The following is a 14,662-nucleotide window of genomic DNA, read 5'->3' as shown; positions in this document are numbered from 1 at the left end:
CCCTAAAAATGACAAAACACAATTACAAACCTGGTCTTGAAGCAGATGAAATCAAGTGGATTAAATCGTCTTCCTATTTTGATGTGGTGTATCGTATCGTGTTTCAATGGAGATGGGATTTTATGGGAGGAGAAGTAGGTGGAGGATTTGTGGAATAGAGTATATAAAATACTCAGTTGGGAAAAAGGACGATTTTGTGTGTGGTTCATTATTAGAAAAGGTTATTTTAAAGATGGAGTGTATTTAAATTAATTTATTACCTAATATTTTTAGTGAATGATTAATGATCGTTGGATTGAGGGTGTATTAATGGTAATGGGTATTAGTTAAAGACTCGCGATTTCGCGACTTTTATGAAATGATGATATTTTAATACAATCTTCTACTATGATAACACAAATAAACAATATAACATTTTAAAAGTTTAAATGTGTAATTATAGAAAAAAACCATAAATGTAAAATTAATTTTTACATAATTGTTTAAAATTGTTCATTTTGCTTCAAAACCATAAACTTCTAGCAACCACAATGCAAAAAAAGATGACATGAACCATTCATTAGTCATTACGATCCATCCATATTACTACCTATAGCATTACTAATGGGCTTAGCAACCACAATCTAGCTACAATCTGCATAAAAGAACTTATTTCACATGATCATATAAAGAATTAAGAATGAACAATTTCTAACAATGCAACTATCTAATGTAGCTAACAATGCAAAGCTTAAACAAAACTTGTAGTGATACAAAGACTAGTTGAAGAGAAAAAAAAAATATAATTACATAAATGGTCACGTGAACCATGGATAACTGTTTGCAAGTTGCAACTTACTCCTTCAAATGGAGAGCCTTCAAATCTTGATCTCTGACACAAACCTTGATCTCCCAATATAACAATTGAGAGCCTTCAAATCCAAGTGTAAAACTTCAATAATCAAATAGCATAACCTAAAATTAATAGACATATATGCATACCATTGTACATTATACACAGTAGCGTTTAACTCACCTATAATAAAATAGATATATAATTTATCTTTTTAAATTACTCGTAAAAAGATAGTTAAATCTTACATCTTGTAAAAATGGATCCTCTTCAACAAGTTCACTAATATATGTCAATAACAAATCCCATCTTATAATAAGTATATAAAAAAACCTACATAACATGCAATATGAGTAACACCTTTTTAAAAATAACGTGTACCCATGTAAGTTGTGAGGATATGGTAAGTCATAGATTATTTATTGTGCACATATCAAAGGTGGTAGCAGCCATAGTCAGGTAAAAGTTAATAAATAAAAATTGGTTATTAGGAGAACTTCAACCTTCCAGTAGGTTATGAGCACTCTTTCTTTGATGCATGTCCACTGCAACCATAAACAGATACGGGAGCATGCTATCGACTTTCCAATCACACACCAAAATCGCAGGTAAAGATAGAATGTAATGTAAAATTACCTCCATAGGCGTTGTCTTTCAATTAGAAGAGTCTCCACTCACGTTGCTCCAACTCTTTGAATACTCTCCCTTCTATTTCATCTAAAATGCCCGAGACATACAATCCAAGCTTATCTTTCAACAGCAAATTCGTGAAAACAAAAACAGTAAATCGATCACACAACTAATAAGAAACCCACCTTAATCAATATCATAAACAAATTAATTTCAACATACCAAACAAATAAAAATCAAGTTAGGGTAAACAGCAAACCAAATCGCATCACTGACCACTATCAATTTTCAACGAAATTGCAAACCCTACGATGAAGAAATGCAGAGGCTGCGCTTTTGAGCGTAGCAAGAAAATCGGAAAAACCCGGAGACTCTAGAGTACTTCTTTAGTTGCTGAAATGATACGGGGTTGCCAAAGCATAGTTTGAATAAATTTCATATTCTCTGTTTGCTCATTTATTTCCACCATCATCTTGTACTACAATTAAAAGGCATATATCATATCAAGTTAAGGGTAAACATGAAATATAATGTTTAGCTCATACGTATTATATAATTAAGTTTGATACCAATCCAAACTTAGGTGTGAACATTATAATATAACTTTTGCATATAAAGATTGAAATTATTTTTACAAAAAAAGTTGTAGCAATAGTGTGAAATTGTTTTTGTAAATCATGATCAGTACAGAACCACAAATCATGACCCAAACCTTTTTCAAGTAGTCACCTAAACCGCACTCTTTAACACTACTACATAATATTTAACACTTCTACATAACAGGAGTCTGATTACACACATAGAAACTGCGATAATGATGTATTTCATTACAATGCAAAAGCACAGAGTTTAACTTACACAGCCTTTTCCCTTGCTTTAATTGATTGAGCTCCATTTCATAATTAGCTTATGGTTAACCCAAACTCAAATAATTTAACAACTACCCAATCTAGATACTTTTTCAGTTTTAAATGTATTAAGTTAGCACTCAATGGCAAGAAGATACCTGCAAAGAAGACAAATACCTGAATTGAGAGTTACCCACTTGATAAGAGATGTATGCGACATAATCATGTAAAATCTCAATAAATTATTTTAGATTCAATGGCCTATATCCCAAGAGTAAGTTCCAAAGCTATATTCTGTATAACCAATATCATAAACACAAAAATATCACACAATTTTTTACTCATGTATGTGAGAGTGGTTTAGGTTCATGGCTCTAACTTCGGAGTCTAAATTCATGTTGTACAATTTCATAATAACTCATAATCCAAATGGAGTTAATAGAACTAACCCTAGAGCAAGATCAAGAAAATTAAAAATAAAATTATTCAAACCAGATATGATCTGAATATACATGTAGGCATAAAATGGCTAACTCAATAAAATTCAAAACGGCGTGGGCTACAAACGCCAAATATAAGTAACTACACGTGCTAGACTTAAAATTCGTACTTACTTTTCGGGTTGATTAACACGACCAAGTTCATGAAAACAAAAGTGCAAATTAAGTGATCAGAAGGGGACCAACTTAAATCCGTGGCTTTATCAACTTGTAAGAATTTGTTGTCAATAAAACTATTCGTGCATGTTTCATAAACGGATATAACATTTTTACCCACCCTTGCAATGTTTTTGTCCTCCTAACCTCCACCCTATTTGCAAAAACTATAATAATCAAAAATACATAAAATGAAGACAAAGACCAGGATTTTAGCTCGTAATGCGAGATCACCTAAAAATGCCAAAAAAAAAAAACCCCACAAAAAACACCAGTTCACAATCATTTATATGTTTCTCTACTTTATGCCCTCTATATGAATCGAACACATAAAAGACCCGAATATACAATATGATAATCATTTATGTGTTGTTCTACCAGCATTGAATCACAAATAACTGACAAGATATAGTAAATGGACAAGCATATTTTATAGACGATACAACAACAATATTGAAATTCATATAACTTTATTCATATAACAATAACAATATACAAAAAATGAAGTCTATCTGCAAGTTCTATAACAATTCAAAATGGGTATTTATAGCACAATATAATTTGGTATACATCGATTGGTCAAAATTACCTTCATCCTAATTAAACCATCTTGTTTAATAAACTAAAACATAAATTAATACCACATTAGACTATTTACTACTTTATTCATAACCGAACGAATAGATATAACTGGTGTATAGGTTTTGTACCTTAGACATGTTTGGTTTTCAGCCTCAAAAACGTGTGTACCGTACATAAATTCACAACAAAGAATGGCCAGAGTCCTATTTTCAATTGCATAACCATGGCTCCGTGAGCTTCATTTCCATCTCAGACAGTTTCCTACTCATCTTGTGTGTCGCAACTCGCAACCTAAATCAATTTAGTTGATGTGATGAAGTTCATTCTCTATTTCTATTAAAACATGGGGACAACAAAAATAATCCTTCAATCTATAATCCATAATCTTTGATATGAAGAAAACACCCAAACTCAAATAAACACGGGGCAATGCAAAAACATTACAAAACTCAAATAAACTAACATATGATCATTTATTAATATATGAGATAATTACCAATCATAAGTATGTAATTCATCAATCGTTTATTGAACAATTTCTACAAATCACGAAGATTCAGTCATTGATGGTTACCTTATTATGTAATTGTTTCAACTTCAGAACAAATTTCGAAAATCTAAATTAATAAAAAAAGTGCTGATAAACTGATTAATAAGAAGCTGATTAACACCTTAATCGATTATTTAGGGTCGCGAAAATTATACTTACATAGATCTGACAACTGAGATTCATCACCAGAAACTGCACCCTCTATCCGATCTCTACCCTTTCTCACAGATTAACTATCTGTTTTCGAAGCCATAATTTAGAACAGAATTCGGCGATGGTGGTGACTGTATTAATGATTGCTTGTAAGAGCCCTAATATTTGAAATTCAAAACAAAACATAAATTAGATTTATTAATATCAGAATTGTGATAAACGTAAGTTGAGAACGGAAGGTTACTTACAAATTCGCGGGATATCAACATATAAATAGAATAGAATGAATCAGAGACAGATATCAAAAGTTTCTTTGATCGAAGATGGAGAGACAATCGCTGGAGATGATGATAGGGTTTAAACAATGATGATAGGGTTTTGTTTATTTTTGCATATGGTGAATGAATCAGATGTCGAGAACCCCTATTTTTGTTAATTTGTCCCGTGTTTAATACGGAGTATTATATTATTACAGATTGGGGGTTTAGGGATAATTTAGGGAGATTAATGTTAAAAATGTATTTATTAGCTAATAGTGTTAGATGATGATCTTTAGCCATTAGATCAAAGGGTATTAGGATAGGATGTAATTTTTTGATCTAAGGGTATTGAAGGGGGTTTTAAAAATATTTATTAGTTAATAAAAACCCTCTTTTAAGGTATAGAATGATAGTGATAGTGATAGTGATAATAGATTTATTTACCCGTCTTATGGGCGCTTAATTTTTACATTTACAAACATTTCAAATTATCGACAAAGATCTCTTAAATAAAAAGTCACAATCAGACATAAAATGATATTAGTTGCTTTCTAGTAACACGTCAGGGTTGAAATAAGAGGTCAAATAAAGTCATATTCTTCTAGTACAATACTAACTCAAGCATTTGTGATTGAATGTTAACTGAGATAACTTCGACTCTGTTTGACAAGTTAACACAAAAATAATATAAAGTTACAATAAGTAGAGTCAAACTCAAATGAAACTCACTATATAATCAAGATGCTCAAGCTTTAATTGTTTTTGAAATATGCGCATGTATATTTTTTTCTTTTTTTTTTTTTTTTTTTTGACAAAATTTCATTCCTCGTCCCTGAACTTTACATCAAATTTGACTTCATGTCCTTTTTTTTTCTTTCTTTCTTTTTTTTTGTGCATTCCTCGTCCTTAATGTATCAAAAATCTACATCCCTCGTTCTCCCGTCGTCAATTTCAGCCGTTAAGTCAATCATGTGCAAAACATGTGAGGGTATTTTAGTCTTTCTTCCTATTTTTCGATGTGTTTTACAGAAATGGAGTAATGAATATTAACAACACAAGTTCATATTTAATAATCGATCAATGTAGTAACATCAAAACTCACTCTCAGGTTGGGCAAAACACGAACACCACCCTCTTTCTTCATGCAGGATTTCAAATTCTTCACTTGTTTATCACACCTTGGTTGTTCACCATAATCTGTAGGCATTGAACATACAGTTGACCTGTTACTATTTAGATAATAGTTTCTAGCTAGAAAAGTCAAAGTCAAACTATCGTCCACCACATCATCTAAAACGGATCCTTCAGGCCTTTCTTCAACCTGAGGTGACGAGTCAGTACAGTCACATGAGCTCGACCCAAAACTGTACAATGGTGTTGTTCCTGCCCATAATTTACACGGCGATGTTTGTTTGGAACTATATTTGTAGTCTTCACCCGTATTTGGAGGCACGGTTTGTTGTGGAGAGGGTTGGTCAACTTTTTGACTTTTGTTTTTCATCAGAGAATGAACGATTTTGTTTGGGACGATGTAAAACACTTGTCCAGGAACCATAACGGATTCAGGACGAACCACAATATCAGGATTCTTAAAAAAATCGGGGCGAGTGATACTGTGTCTAGGATTCTTCTTCATGATTTCAGCAGCTGTTATTGATCTTCGATGATACTCGACGTGCCTACCTGGATGCACTAATTTAAGCACACCTTTTTCTATTGTTGAAGCTCCCATTCTTATTCTTATTGCTTTCAAAGTGTAAAGCTTACAGTAATTGAAGGATGTCGGTCTTATAGTTATTTGTGTTTCTTGGATGTATTGATTATTGTCAAAAAAGCAGTGGAGTTTACAAGAAAAGCAGTGGAAGCATTAAACCTCTAAGCACCTGAGAAATACACGCTTATAAAGTCAACACGAATGTTGGTGAGCTATAGTTTAAGTTATAACAGTAATGTAAGATAGGCCACGAGATTTCAGTGCTTCAAACAAGCGTTTCAAAACAGTAAATCAAATCAGTATGATAAAGTATATGTATAACCGTGGGCACGCGGTAACTAGACTTAACGTAAATATATAACCCCCTAAAAGTACACCTGGCGAGTGCATATGACCTCGAAGTATTAAACACCCGTTAAATGCTAGCGCGACTAGCCCGAGTGGGGATGTCAAACCCTATGGATCCATATCTAAGATTCGCGTCTACCGGTTCAAAAACCAATAGTTAAACGTTACCGTGCTAAGGGGAAAGTTTATGCCGTTATATAACCCACATACATACAAAGTTTAAGTACTCATGCCTATTATGTAAAACGCATAAAAAGCGCATGCATTCTCAGTCCCAAAAATAGTAAAAGTAGTAAAAAGGGATTCTATAACTCACATTGAATAAGCAAGACAAGTTGTAACGAAAGTAGGCAAGTAGTAAGTCGGTCCGAATGGTCGTCAACCTAAGTAAAAGGTCACTAAGTCAGTAGGTTGTCTATACGAGTTCAAATAGTTCATAATTAAGTTTAAGTGTCGTCGTCATCATCAATCATCATCTCATAATCTAAGTAAACTAGTCAAATGTAGAGGTCGAAACAATAGGCTGAAATGGATCAGCTGCTACGGCCTCTACGTAAATCAAAAACACGCAAAATCAGTGGCCATAGCTCCGTATGGGAGTCCTATAGTTGCTGACCAATTCCTAGACTCAAACTCGACTTAGTTTGACCGTGGTGACGATCGGAGTGCGAGTAGGTCCGAATTTTCAGCACGACGTTACAAAGGTGTTACCACACGGAAAAGGCCATAACTCACAAACCGTAACTCGGTTTCAGACGAGTCTGAAACGAAAATTCATCTACTCGAACTAGGCTATCTGTAAATCAAATTTTCCAGTAGCCCAGGAGCCTGATCAGACAAGAAAAACAGAGGTTAAGGTGCTCCGGTGGGATTCTTAGTGCTTGATGCTCATCACGGTTCTCATCCTTGATGCTTGTAGCTTCAAGTGTACAACTCGTTGATGACTTAGCATCACTTTGACTAAGGATTCACCATCAATACACAATATGTTAAGACCAAGTAAGAATACAACTCATTCATGAGTTTTAGATGAATGATGAACCAAGGTTACATCATATCCTTAGTCTTAACATCAAAACAAATCACAAAACAACTAAAGCTACAAACTTTACAACAAATAAGCAAGCATAAACATTTTCTAAATCAAATGAGGTGATAGAACCCTAAGCTAGAGAGCTTGGATCCATTTCACACAAGTAACAAGGTCACAAAGCTAGAAAGCTTGAACCTTTAAGTGTTCTTGAAGATCTTGAAGCATAAAGCTTGGATCTTGAAGATACATGAAGATTACAAACACAAGTTTGAATCTATTCGACAAAACAACATGATCAAAGTAAAAAGAACTTAAATACAACAAAAGATATGAAGATTCAAGCTAGAAAGCTTGCATCTTAAGTGTTCTTGAAGATCTTGAAGCATAAAGCTTAGATCTTGAAGATACATGAAGATTACAAACATAAGTTTGAATCTTTTTAACAAAATAACAAGATTTAAGTAAAAGAAAGAAAGATCTAACATGTTGGTGAAGATTCAAAGCTAGGAAGCTTGAATCCTCATTGTTCTTGAAGGATTCATACTTGAACCAACAAGATATAAGTAAGATCAAAGCTATAAGGAAACTTGATCTTCCAATAATGATGATGCTGACCACGAATTGGAAAGGAAAGAAAGGAAGAAAAGAAAACTTACAAGTATGGAAAAGAAAGAAAGAAAGTGTGTGAAAAACCAAAATGATCAAGTGTTGAAATGAAGGAAAGTGGCTAGTATTTATAGACTTTCAAGGATCACATGGATTGATGACATGGCAATGGTGGTGGTGCATGGTGGTGGACAGCATAGTGGGGGGGGGGGGGGAGGAAGGACAACCTTTTTGCTTTTTGGCTAATGGTGTCTAAAGTGTGTCCTTATGCTAGAATCTAATGGGACATGTAGATAAACCTTATCCATAATGCTTCATGACTCACTAATTAATTTATTATTGATTTATTTAATTATTATGGGCCACTAGTAAATATGGTTGGGCTAATTAATTGGGTCACTAGCTAGAGTAGGGTGGGCTTGAGCCCAACAAGGCAAAAAGTCCAAAAAGGCTAACTATTGGGCTTAAGCAATTAAATAAATAAAATTAAGCACCCAAAGGCCCAAGTAATTATTATTATAAAATAATAATTAATATTTCGCTGCCCAAAAGTTCCGGTTCCGACAAAAGTCAAACGTGCGCGCAATCCGCGGTTTAATCGTAACGGCAAATATCGCTAACGGTTATAAAGCATCCAAAGGACAAGTTAAGCATTCTAATCATACCAGGGAACGTTTTAAAGTATATATACATATATAACACGAATAAACAAGCTACCAGAGTAATAAAGTAACGCAGTACGCACAAAAACGCAGTTACGCAAAAACACAAGGCACAAAGGCAAGTCGAAAAAGCTGGGTCGTCACATTACCCACCTGTTAATGGAAATTTCATCTCGAAATTTGAGGAGTGACTAAAAATTGGTACCGTACTCGAATCAGAAGGAGTGTATCAAAGTTTCGAGGGACTCGTGGTCTCAGAAGTGAGTTATTTACCTTGAAAGGTACTTGGGCGTTTGTGCTGACCCGGAAATTTCTGACCAAATTTAAACTTAATCTTTGTATGATTAACATTTCCGACACAAAAAGCAAAGTCTGTAAAACTGAATCTCAAAATTTTTGAACTACTTTTATATATTTAAATACCCTTCGGTTGTTTTCGATGATTCGCTAACAATTATATGTAAATAGATACATATATACTATAACTTGAAAAGGTAACAATGTATTAATTGTTTGATACCGTACATTAAACTTATTGGTTTAAATAACTATTTGAATATATATATGATAAGTTGAAATATTTATTATTAAAATTTATTTATAAATAACTTCCAATGTGTATTTAAAAACTGATTTATGTATATTAAAAAGATATATACATATATATAATTTCAAGTTATTTAGTAAACGATAGTAACATTCGATTATTGATTCGATTGATATTTAGATAAGTTAACTAAAACGTTTAAGATGAACAAGTAAAACACTAATTTGCTACAGTATTTTCAAATTGCTACAGTACCCAAAATGCTACAGTGTTTTCGAAAATCACTATTTACTACAGTAAAATTTACTTTGCTACAGTGAATTGCTACAGTAAAAATTGACTTGCTACAGTAACTTGCTGCATTAAAACACTATTTTAAAAATGTATTTTAACAAATAGTGAGACGATGATTTATAGAAGTAAATGACCAAAACACTCTAAAGTTTAAGATATACTTTGAGTAGTATAGTTTATGGATAACTTAAGGCTATATTTTGACAAAGGTAAAATGCAAGTTTTCTAAAGGTACGAAAGGACATTCGAAAAACCGGAACCGGGACATAAGTCAAGTGATGACGTACGACTTATCGGAACAAAAATTACAAATCAACTATGCACGGGAATAAAATATAATATATAATTAATTAATTTAAATTATATATTATATATATATTATTTAATTATGTCGACAAGCATTAGGACAAAATTATGTGAGCTGGAAAAATGAGCCATGCGATCGCATGGCCAATGGCCTTCAGAACCATGCGATCGCATGGGGTCTGGGGACAGGCCACACCTATAAAAACTCGATCATTCTGCTTATGTTTTAACATATATTACTCCGTATTTATTATTATTATTATTATTATTATTATTATTATTATTATTATTATTATTATTATTATTATTATTATTATTATTATTATTAATAAGATTATTACTAATCTAATTATTTTTATTATTAATGTTATTATTTTTGCGATACAAAAATAATAATGTACATAAAATACTACGACGGAGTGCTGTCCAAGTAATTTTCAAAACGAGTTTCCGAGCGAGCTAGAGCTAAGGAAAATATGGGTTATTACCAAGGAGGTTATGGGTAATGTTCAGGGGTATTTTTGTGAATCAAACCTCGTGTTTATCATCTCCGATGCGTCTACGTGCTTTCCTTCAATATTGTATATCAATATAAAACAGTGAGTTTCATATGATCCCTTTTACTCTCTATATTTTTGGGCTGATAATACATGCAAATGCTTTATTAACTGATTTACAATATTTATATGTGTGAGTTTCATTGATCCCTTTTTTTAATTGCTTTTGCAATATATATTTTTGGGCTGAGAATACATGCACTTTATTTTAAACGCAATGGATACAAGTACATACTAAATTCTACACTGAGTTTGAACCGAAAATCCCTTAGCTTTGGTAACTGTTAACTGCCAGTTATAAGAACTGGTGGGCGCGAGTAGTAGTATATGGATCCATAGGGCTTGATATCCCCGTCCGAGCTAGAGCACTAGCCTTTTAACGGACGTATGCTATTTGAGAAGCGTACACGTTGGTTTGCGTGTATTATTAAGATGATTATACAAAGGGTACAAATTATATATACGTTAAGTTTAGTTACCAGGGTGCTCAATTTCGTAGAACATTTTGATAACGTTTCTGGATTGAACAACTGAAATCTTGTGATCCACCTTTATATACAGATTATGCGCAACATTAAAACTATGAACTCACCAACCTTTGTGTTGACACTTGTTAGCATGTTTATTCTCAGGTTTCCTAGAAGTCTTCCGCTGTTTGCTTAGATGTTAAACAAGCTATGTGCATGGAGTCTTACATGACATATTTTTCAAGGAGACGTTGCATTCACCAAATCATCACCATGTATCTTATTTTGACTGCATTGTCAACGGAAATACTGTTGTAAACTATTATTTATGGTGATTGTCTATATGTAGAAATCATCAGATGTCGAAAACCTTTGATTTAAATATTCATTTATGGTGTGCCTTTTCAAAAGAATGCAATGTTTACAAAATGTATCATATAGAGGTCAAATACCTCGCAATGAAATCAATGAATGACGTGTTTGTCCATATGGATTTGGAGCGATCGTCACAGTTGGTATCAGAGCGTTGGTCCTAGCGAACCAGGTCTTGCATGAATGTGTCTAACTGATAGTTGTTAAGATGCATTAGTAAGTCTGGACTTCGACCGTGTCTGCATGTTAAAAGTTTTGCTTATCATTTCTTGTCAGAAATTACATGCTTATCATTCTTAAGTCTAGACACGTTTTCTTGCATTTATTGCATAAATAGTGTATAGACAAAAATTCATATCTTAGCGTATCTGTTACTGAAAACTTTTCCTGATAGTTTCCGAAAATTTCTCCGTGATTTATGGAATTTGGTATTATATATACATATGTAAATTATGTATTGAAGAATACCAAACTAAATTCTATAATCTAATTCATATCAAAAATCATCTCCCTAATTATACAAGATGGATCCCATATCTAGTTCAAACTCTGACAGCTATTCCGATATGGATATTCACCTGAATTCCGAAGACAGTGTAACCGGAATGGATCAACCAATTAGCCATCATCTATTCTGGATGAATTGGGGATGGGTTCGTAGCCTACTTAATTATTGGAGACAAGAAGAAGGCGATCCCTTTCATCCACCACATTGCCCTCTTGGCGAAGAACCTGAAGCACTTACCGGCGAACCTGTTCGAGACACCATTTTCTCTCTCATTTCCAGAGTATCTCGTCATGATAATATACTATCTCAAATTCTGGATCTTATTCATCCGCTCGTCCGAACCGCCAATCATCCTGGTGTAGTAGAAGAAGTCAACGAGCTTCGTGCTCGGGTAGTGGCTTTGGAGAATATGGTGCAAAGGTTACAAACACCAGCAGCATCACCGGCATCAACAGTACCACCGACAACAACACCAACAGTACCATTACCACCACCAACAACATCCGCATTGCAAACCTCAACTTCACAATCTGTTCCACGAGCAACAACGTCATACGCACCGTAGTTACCAAGAAATACCAGCAACAATAACCAATGAAGTATTAACTCATTTCCCCTGAAGAAATTTTATGTATATTTAATATATATGAATTTTGAAATCAAAATAAATATTTTCGTACTAAGCTATTACGTGTGAATCTTAACTGGTAGGTACTACTCGGTTAGTTCATATTACTAATATGCAATGATGTACATCCTTCCTTAACAACTTAACCATTGTTAACTACAATCTCCGTTTCAACTCCATGAATTTCATTTCATAATAAACCAAGTGTATTAATCAATTACATAATTGATTTTACATTTTCAATTTCAATATACTCGAAACTTTTCAGAAAACATCATCTGTACCTTGTAAGGTTCACAAAAATTCCAAGAGCATCAACATTCTTCACTAAGGAATATCAACAAGAATAAATAATGAAGTATTGATTTCATTAGTGAAAAACTCCGCAAAGATTATGTAATCTTTAATATTTTAGAGATTAATCATTTCTAAGTCAAGCCGAAAATCAAATGAGCTTAATATGATATTAACTCATTAAATTCGTATTACATCTGAAGAAATATACATACATATATTTTCATAAAGACTGTAATGAAAATTCTTTTGTACAAAATATTACTTGTGAAATCTTTAACGGGTAGGTAATTCCCGGGAAATATATAAGTTCACAATTAATATGTTATACTGTACATTCTTCAACTTTGATTCAAAAATTATTAACTATGCTCACAGCGATATACAATCGTTTCCATACAAATTCAATTACATATTCTAATATTGACGGATCAGAATCCAAGTCAAGATTTAACGGGTGACATCATTCTTAGATCTCTACATCTTTCAAAGCTATACTTTGACTTTAAATCTGTGCAAGATCCTTTAGCATTGTTTTTACCGAAAATAACTTTGCAATTCCTTTTCAAAAGTATCCAGTATTATCAACTGTTCAACCAGTCAAGGACGACCTTTCAGACTTGTAACTTTGGCATATACATTTTTGTTACTGGGGAACCTTTCATGTTGCACCACATTAACAGTAAAGGTACCATCAAATTCATTAATCTGTGACGTAAAGTCTCTCCGAAACACCATTATAATTGTTCATTGAAACCCTATCATGTACTCATTCACATCTTGTAACGATAATTGCCATTACAACTACCGGGAATTAACAATCAGTATTTTGAATCTCGCAGCATTTTCTACGACAACAGTTATATATAGATAACATCGATCTTCTAGACTTATAGATTTCGAATGAGAAGTTTCTGAAAAACACCTTAAACTACGAACTAGTTCTCGAAATCTTGAAAAATGCTGATGAAGCAGCAAAAATTGTAAACGACCTTAACAGTAAAAAGTTTGATGATAAAGGATAGTGTGCTGGCAAAGTTCAGAAAAAGAGAAAGTTTAGAACTGGAAAACGGATTGAGCAAAGTATGAAAGAGGCTGTGGATAAATCACAAAGACGAAATCTGCCTTCAAAGAATCCAAATGATTCAGTATCTGCTGAAGCCATTAACGAATACCTTGCTTCCGAATCTAAACCCTTGCGGACAATATTCTTTATCATCCGCTGATATTAGAAATTCTAAGATATCATCGTATCTTTCATTATAAATATCCTCCAAATTTCTGGAGATAATTTCATAATCATTCGTATCGAAAATCAATTTTCCCCTTGCGATATCTGTGTTACATCATAAAAGAAACTATTTTAGTTTCTAAATTCTGAAACTTTCAAGTTTAAAATGTGGATATTTTGGAAGTGGTGTTGGGAGCTGAAGCATGAGTTAGTATAATATAATGACACTTGATCAACGTGATTATATTTCAGTAAGTCATGTTGAGTTTCTAATGGAACGTGACAAAGGTTCACAGATCACACCCTCATCATAAACCATGTTACATAACTCTTTCATTCTATATAATCTCTAAATATATCAAGAAAATATATTTCTTGATGATTCGGTCTTTTCCGGATATTCTGGTAATTTGACAAGTCAGATTGTGCCATTACCTTTTCTTTTTTAGAACATTAATTATGTTTATTCTAAAATTCATACCTACGAATTCTGGACCATTACTCGCTTGACTTAAGGTCGGGAAGAGAAAACAAAAGCATGAAGCTTCGAAATATAACGGAGAACATAAAGTCCGATAACAACC

General features: G+C 33.2%; 2 long non-coding RNA genes across 2 annotated transcripts; both read right to left on the bottom strand.

Moving 5' to 3' along the window:
• Positions 1-641: 641 nt before the first annotated feature.
• LOC139847879 (uncharacterized) lies at positions 642-3,697 on the bottom strand. The gene is made up of 3 exons (XR_011759732.1): positions 1,469-3,697; positions 1,336-1,377; positions 642-931 (listed from the first exon to the last, which is right to left on the bottom strand). It is a non-coding gene; the product is annotated as an uncharacterized lncRNA (long non-coding RNA).
• A 15-nt stretch (positions 3,698-3,712) lies between these two features.
• On the bottom strand, positions 3,713-4,638 carry LOC139847878 (uncharacterized). The gene is made up of 3 exons (XR_011759731.1): positions 4,500-4,638; positions 4,258-4,409; positions 3,713-3,839 (listed from the first exon to the last, which is right to left on the bottom strand). It is a non-coding gene; the product is annotated as an uncharacterized lncRNA (long non-coding RNA).
• Between the last annotated feature and the right edge of the window lie 10,024 nt (positions 4,639-14,662).

Source organism: Rutidosis leptorrhynchoides, chromosome 5, assembly GCF_046630445.1.
Source record: "Rutidosis leptorrhynchoides isolate AG116_Rl617_1_P2 chromosome 5, CSIRO_AGI_Rlap_v1, whole genome shotgun sequence".
Taxonomy (NCBI): domain Eukaryota; kingdom Viridiplantae; phylum Streptophyta; class Magnoliopsida; order Asterales; family Asteraceae; genus Rutidosis; species Rutidosis leptorrhynchoides.
The sequence above is the reverse complement of the archived record's forward strand: the minus strand, read 5'-3'. Positions and strand labels throughout refer to the sequence as shown.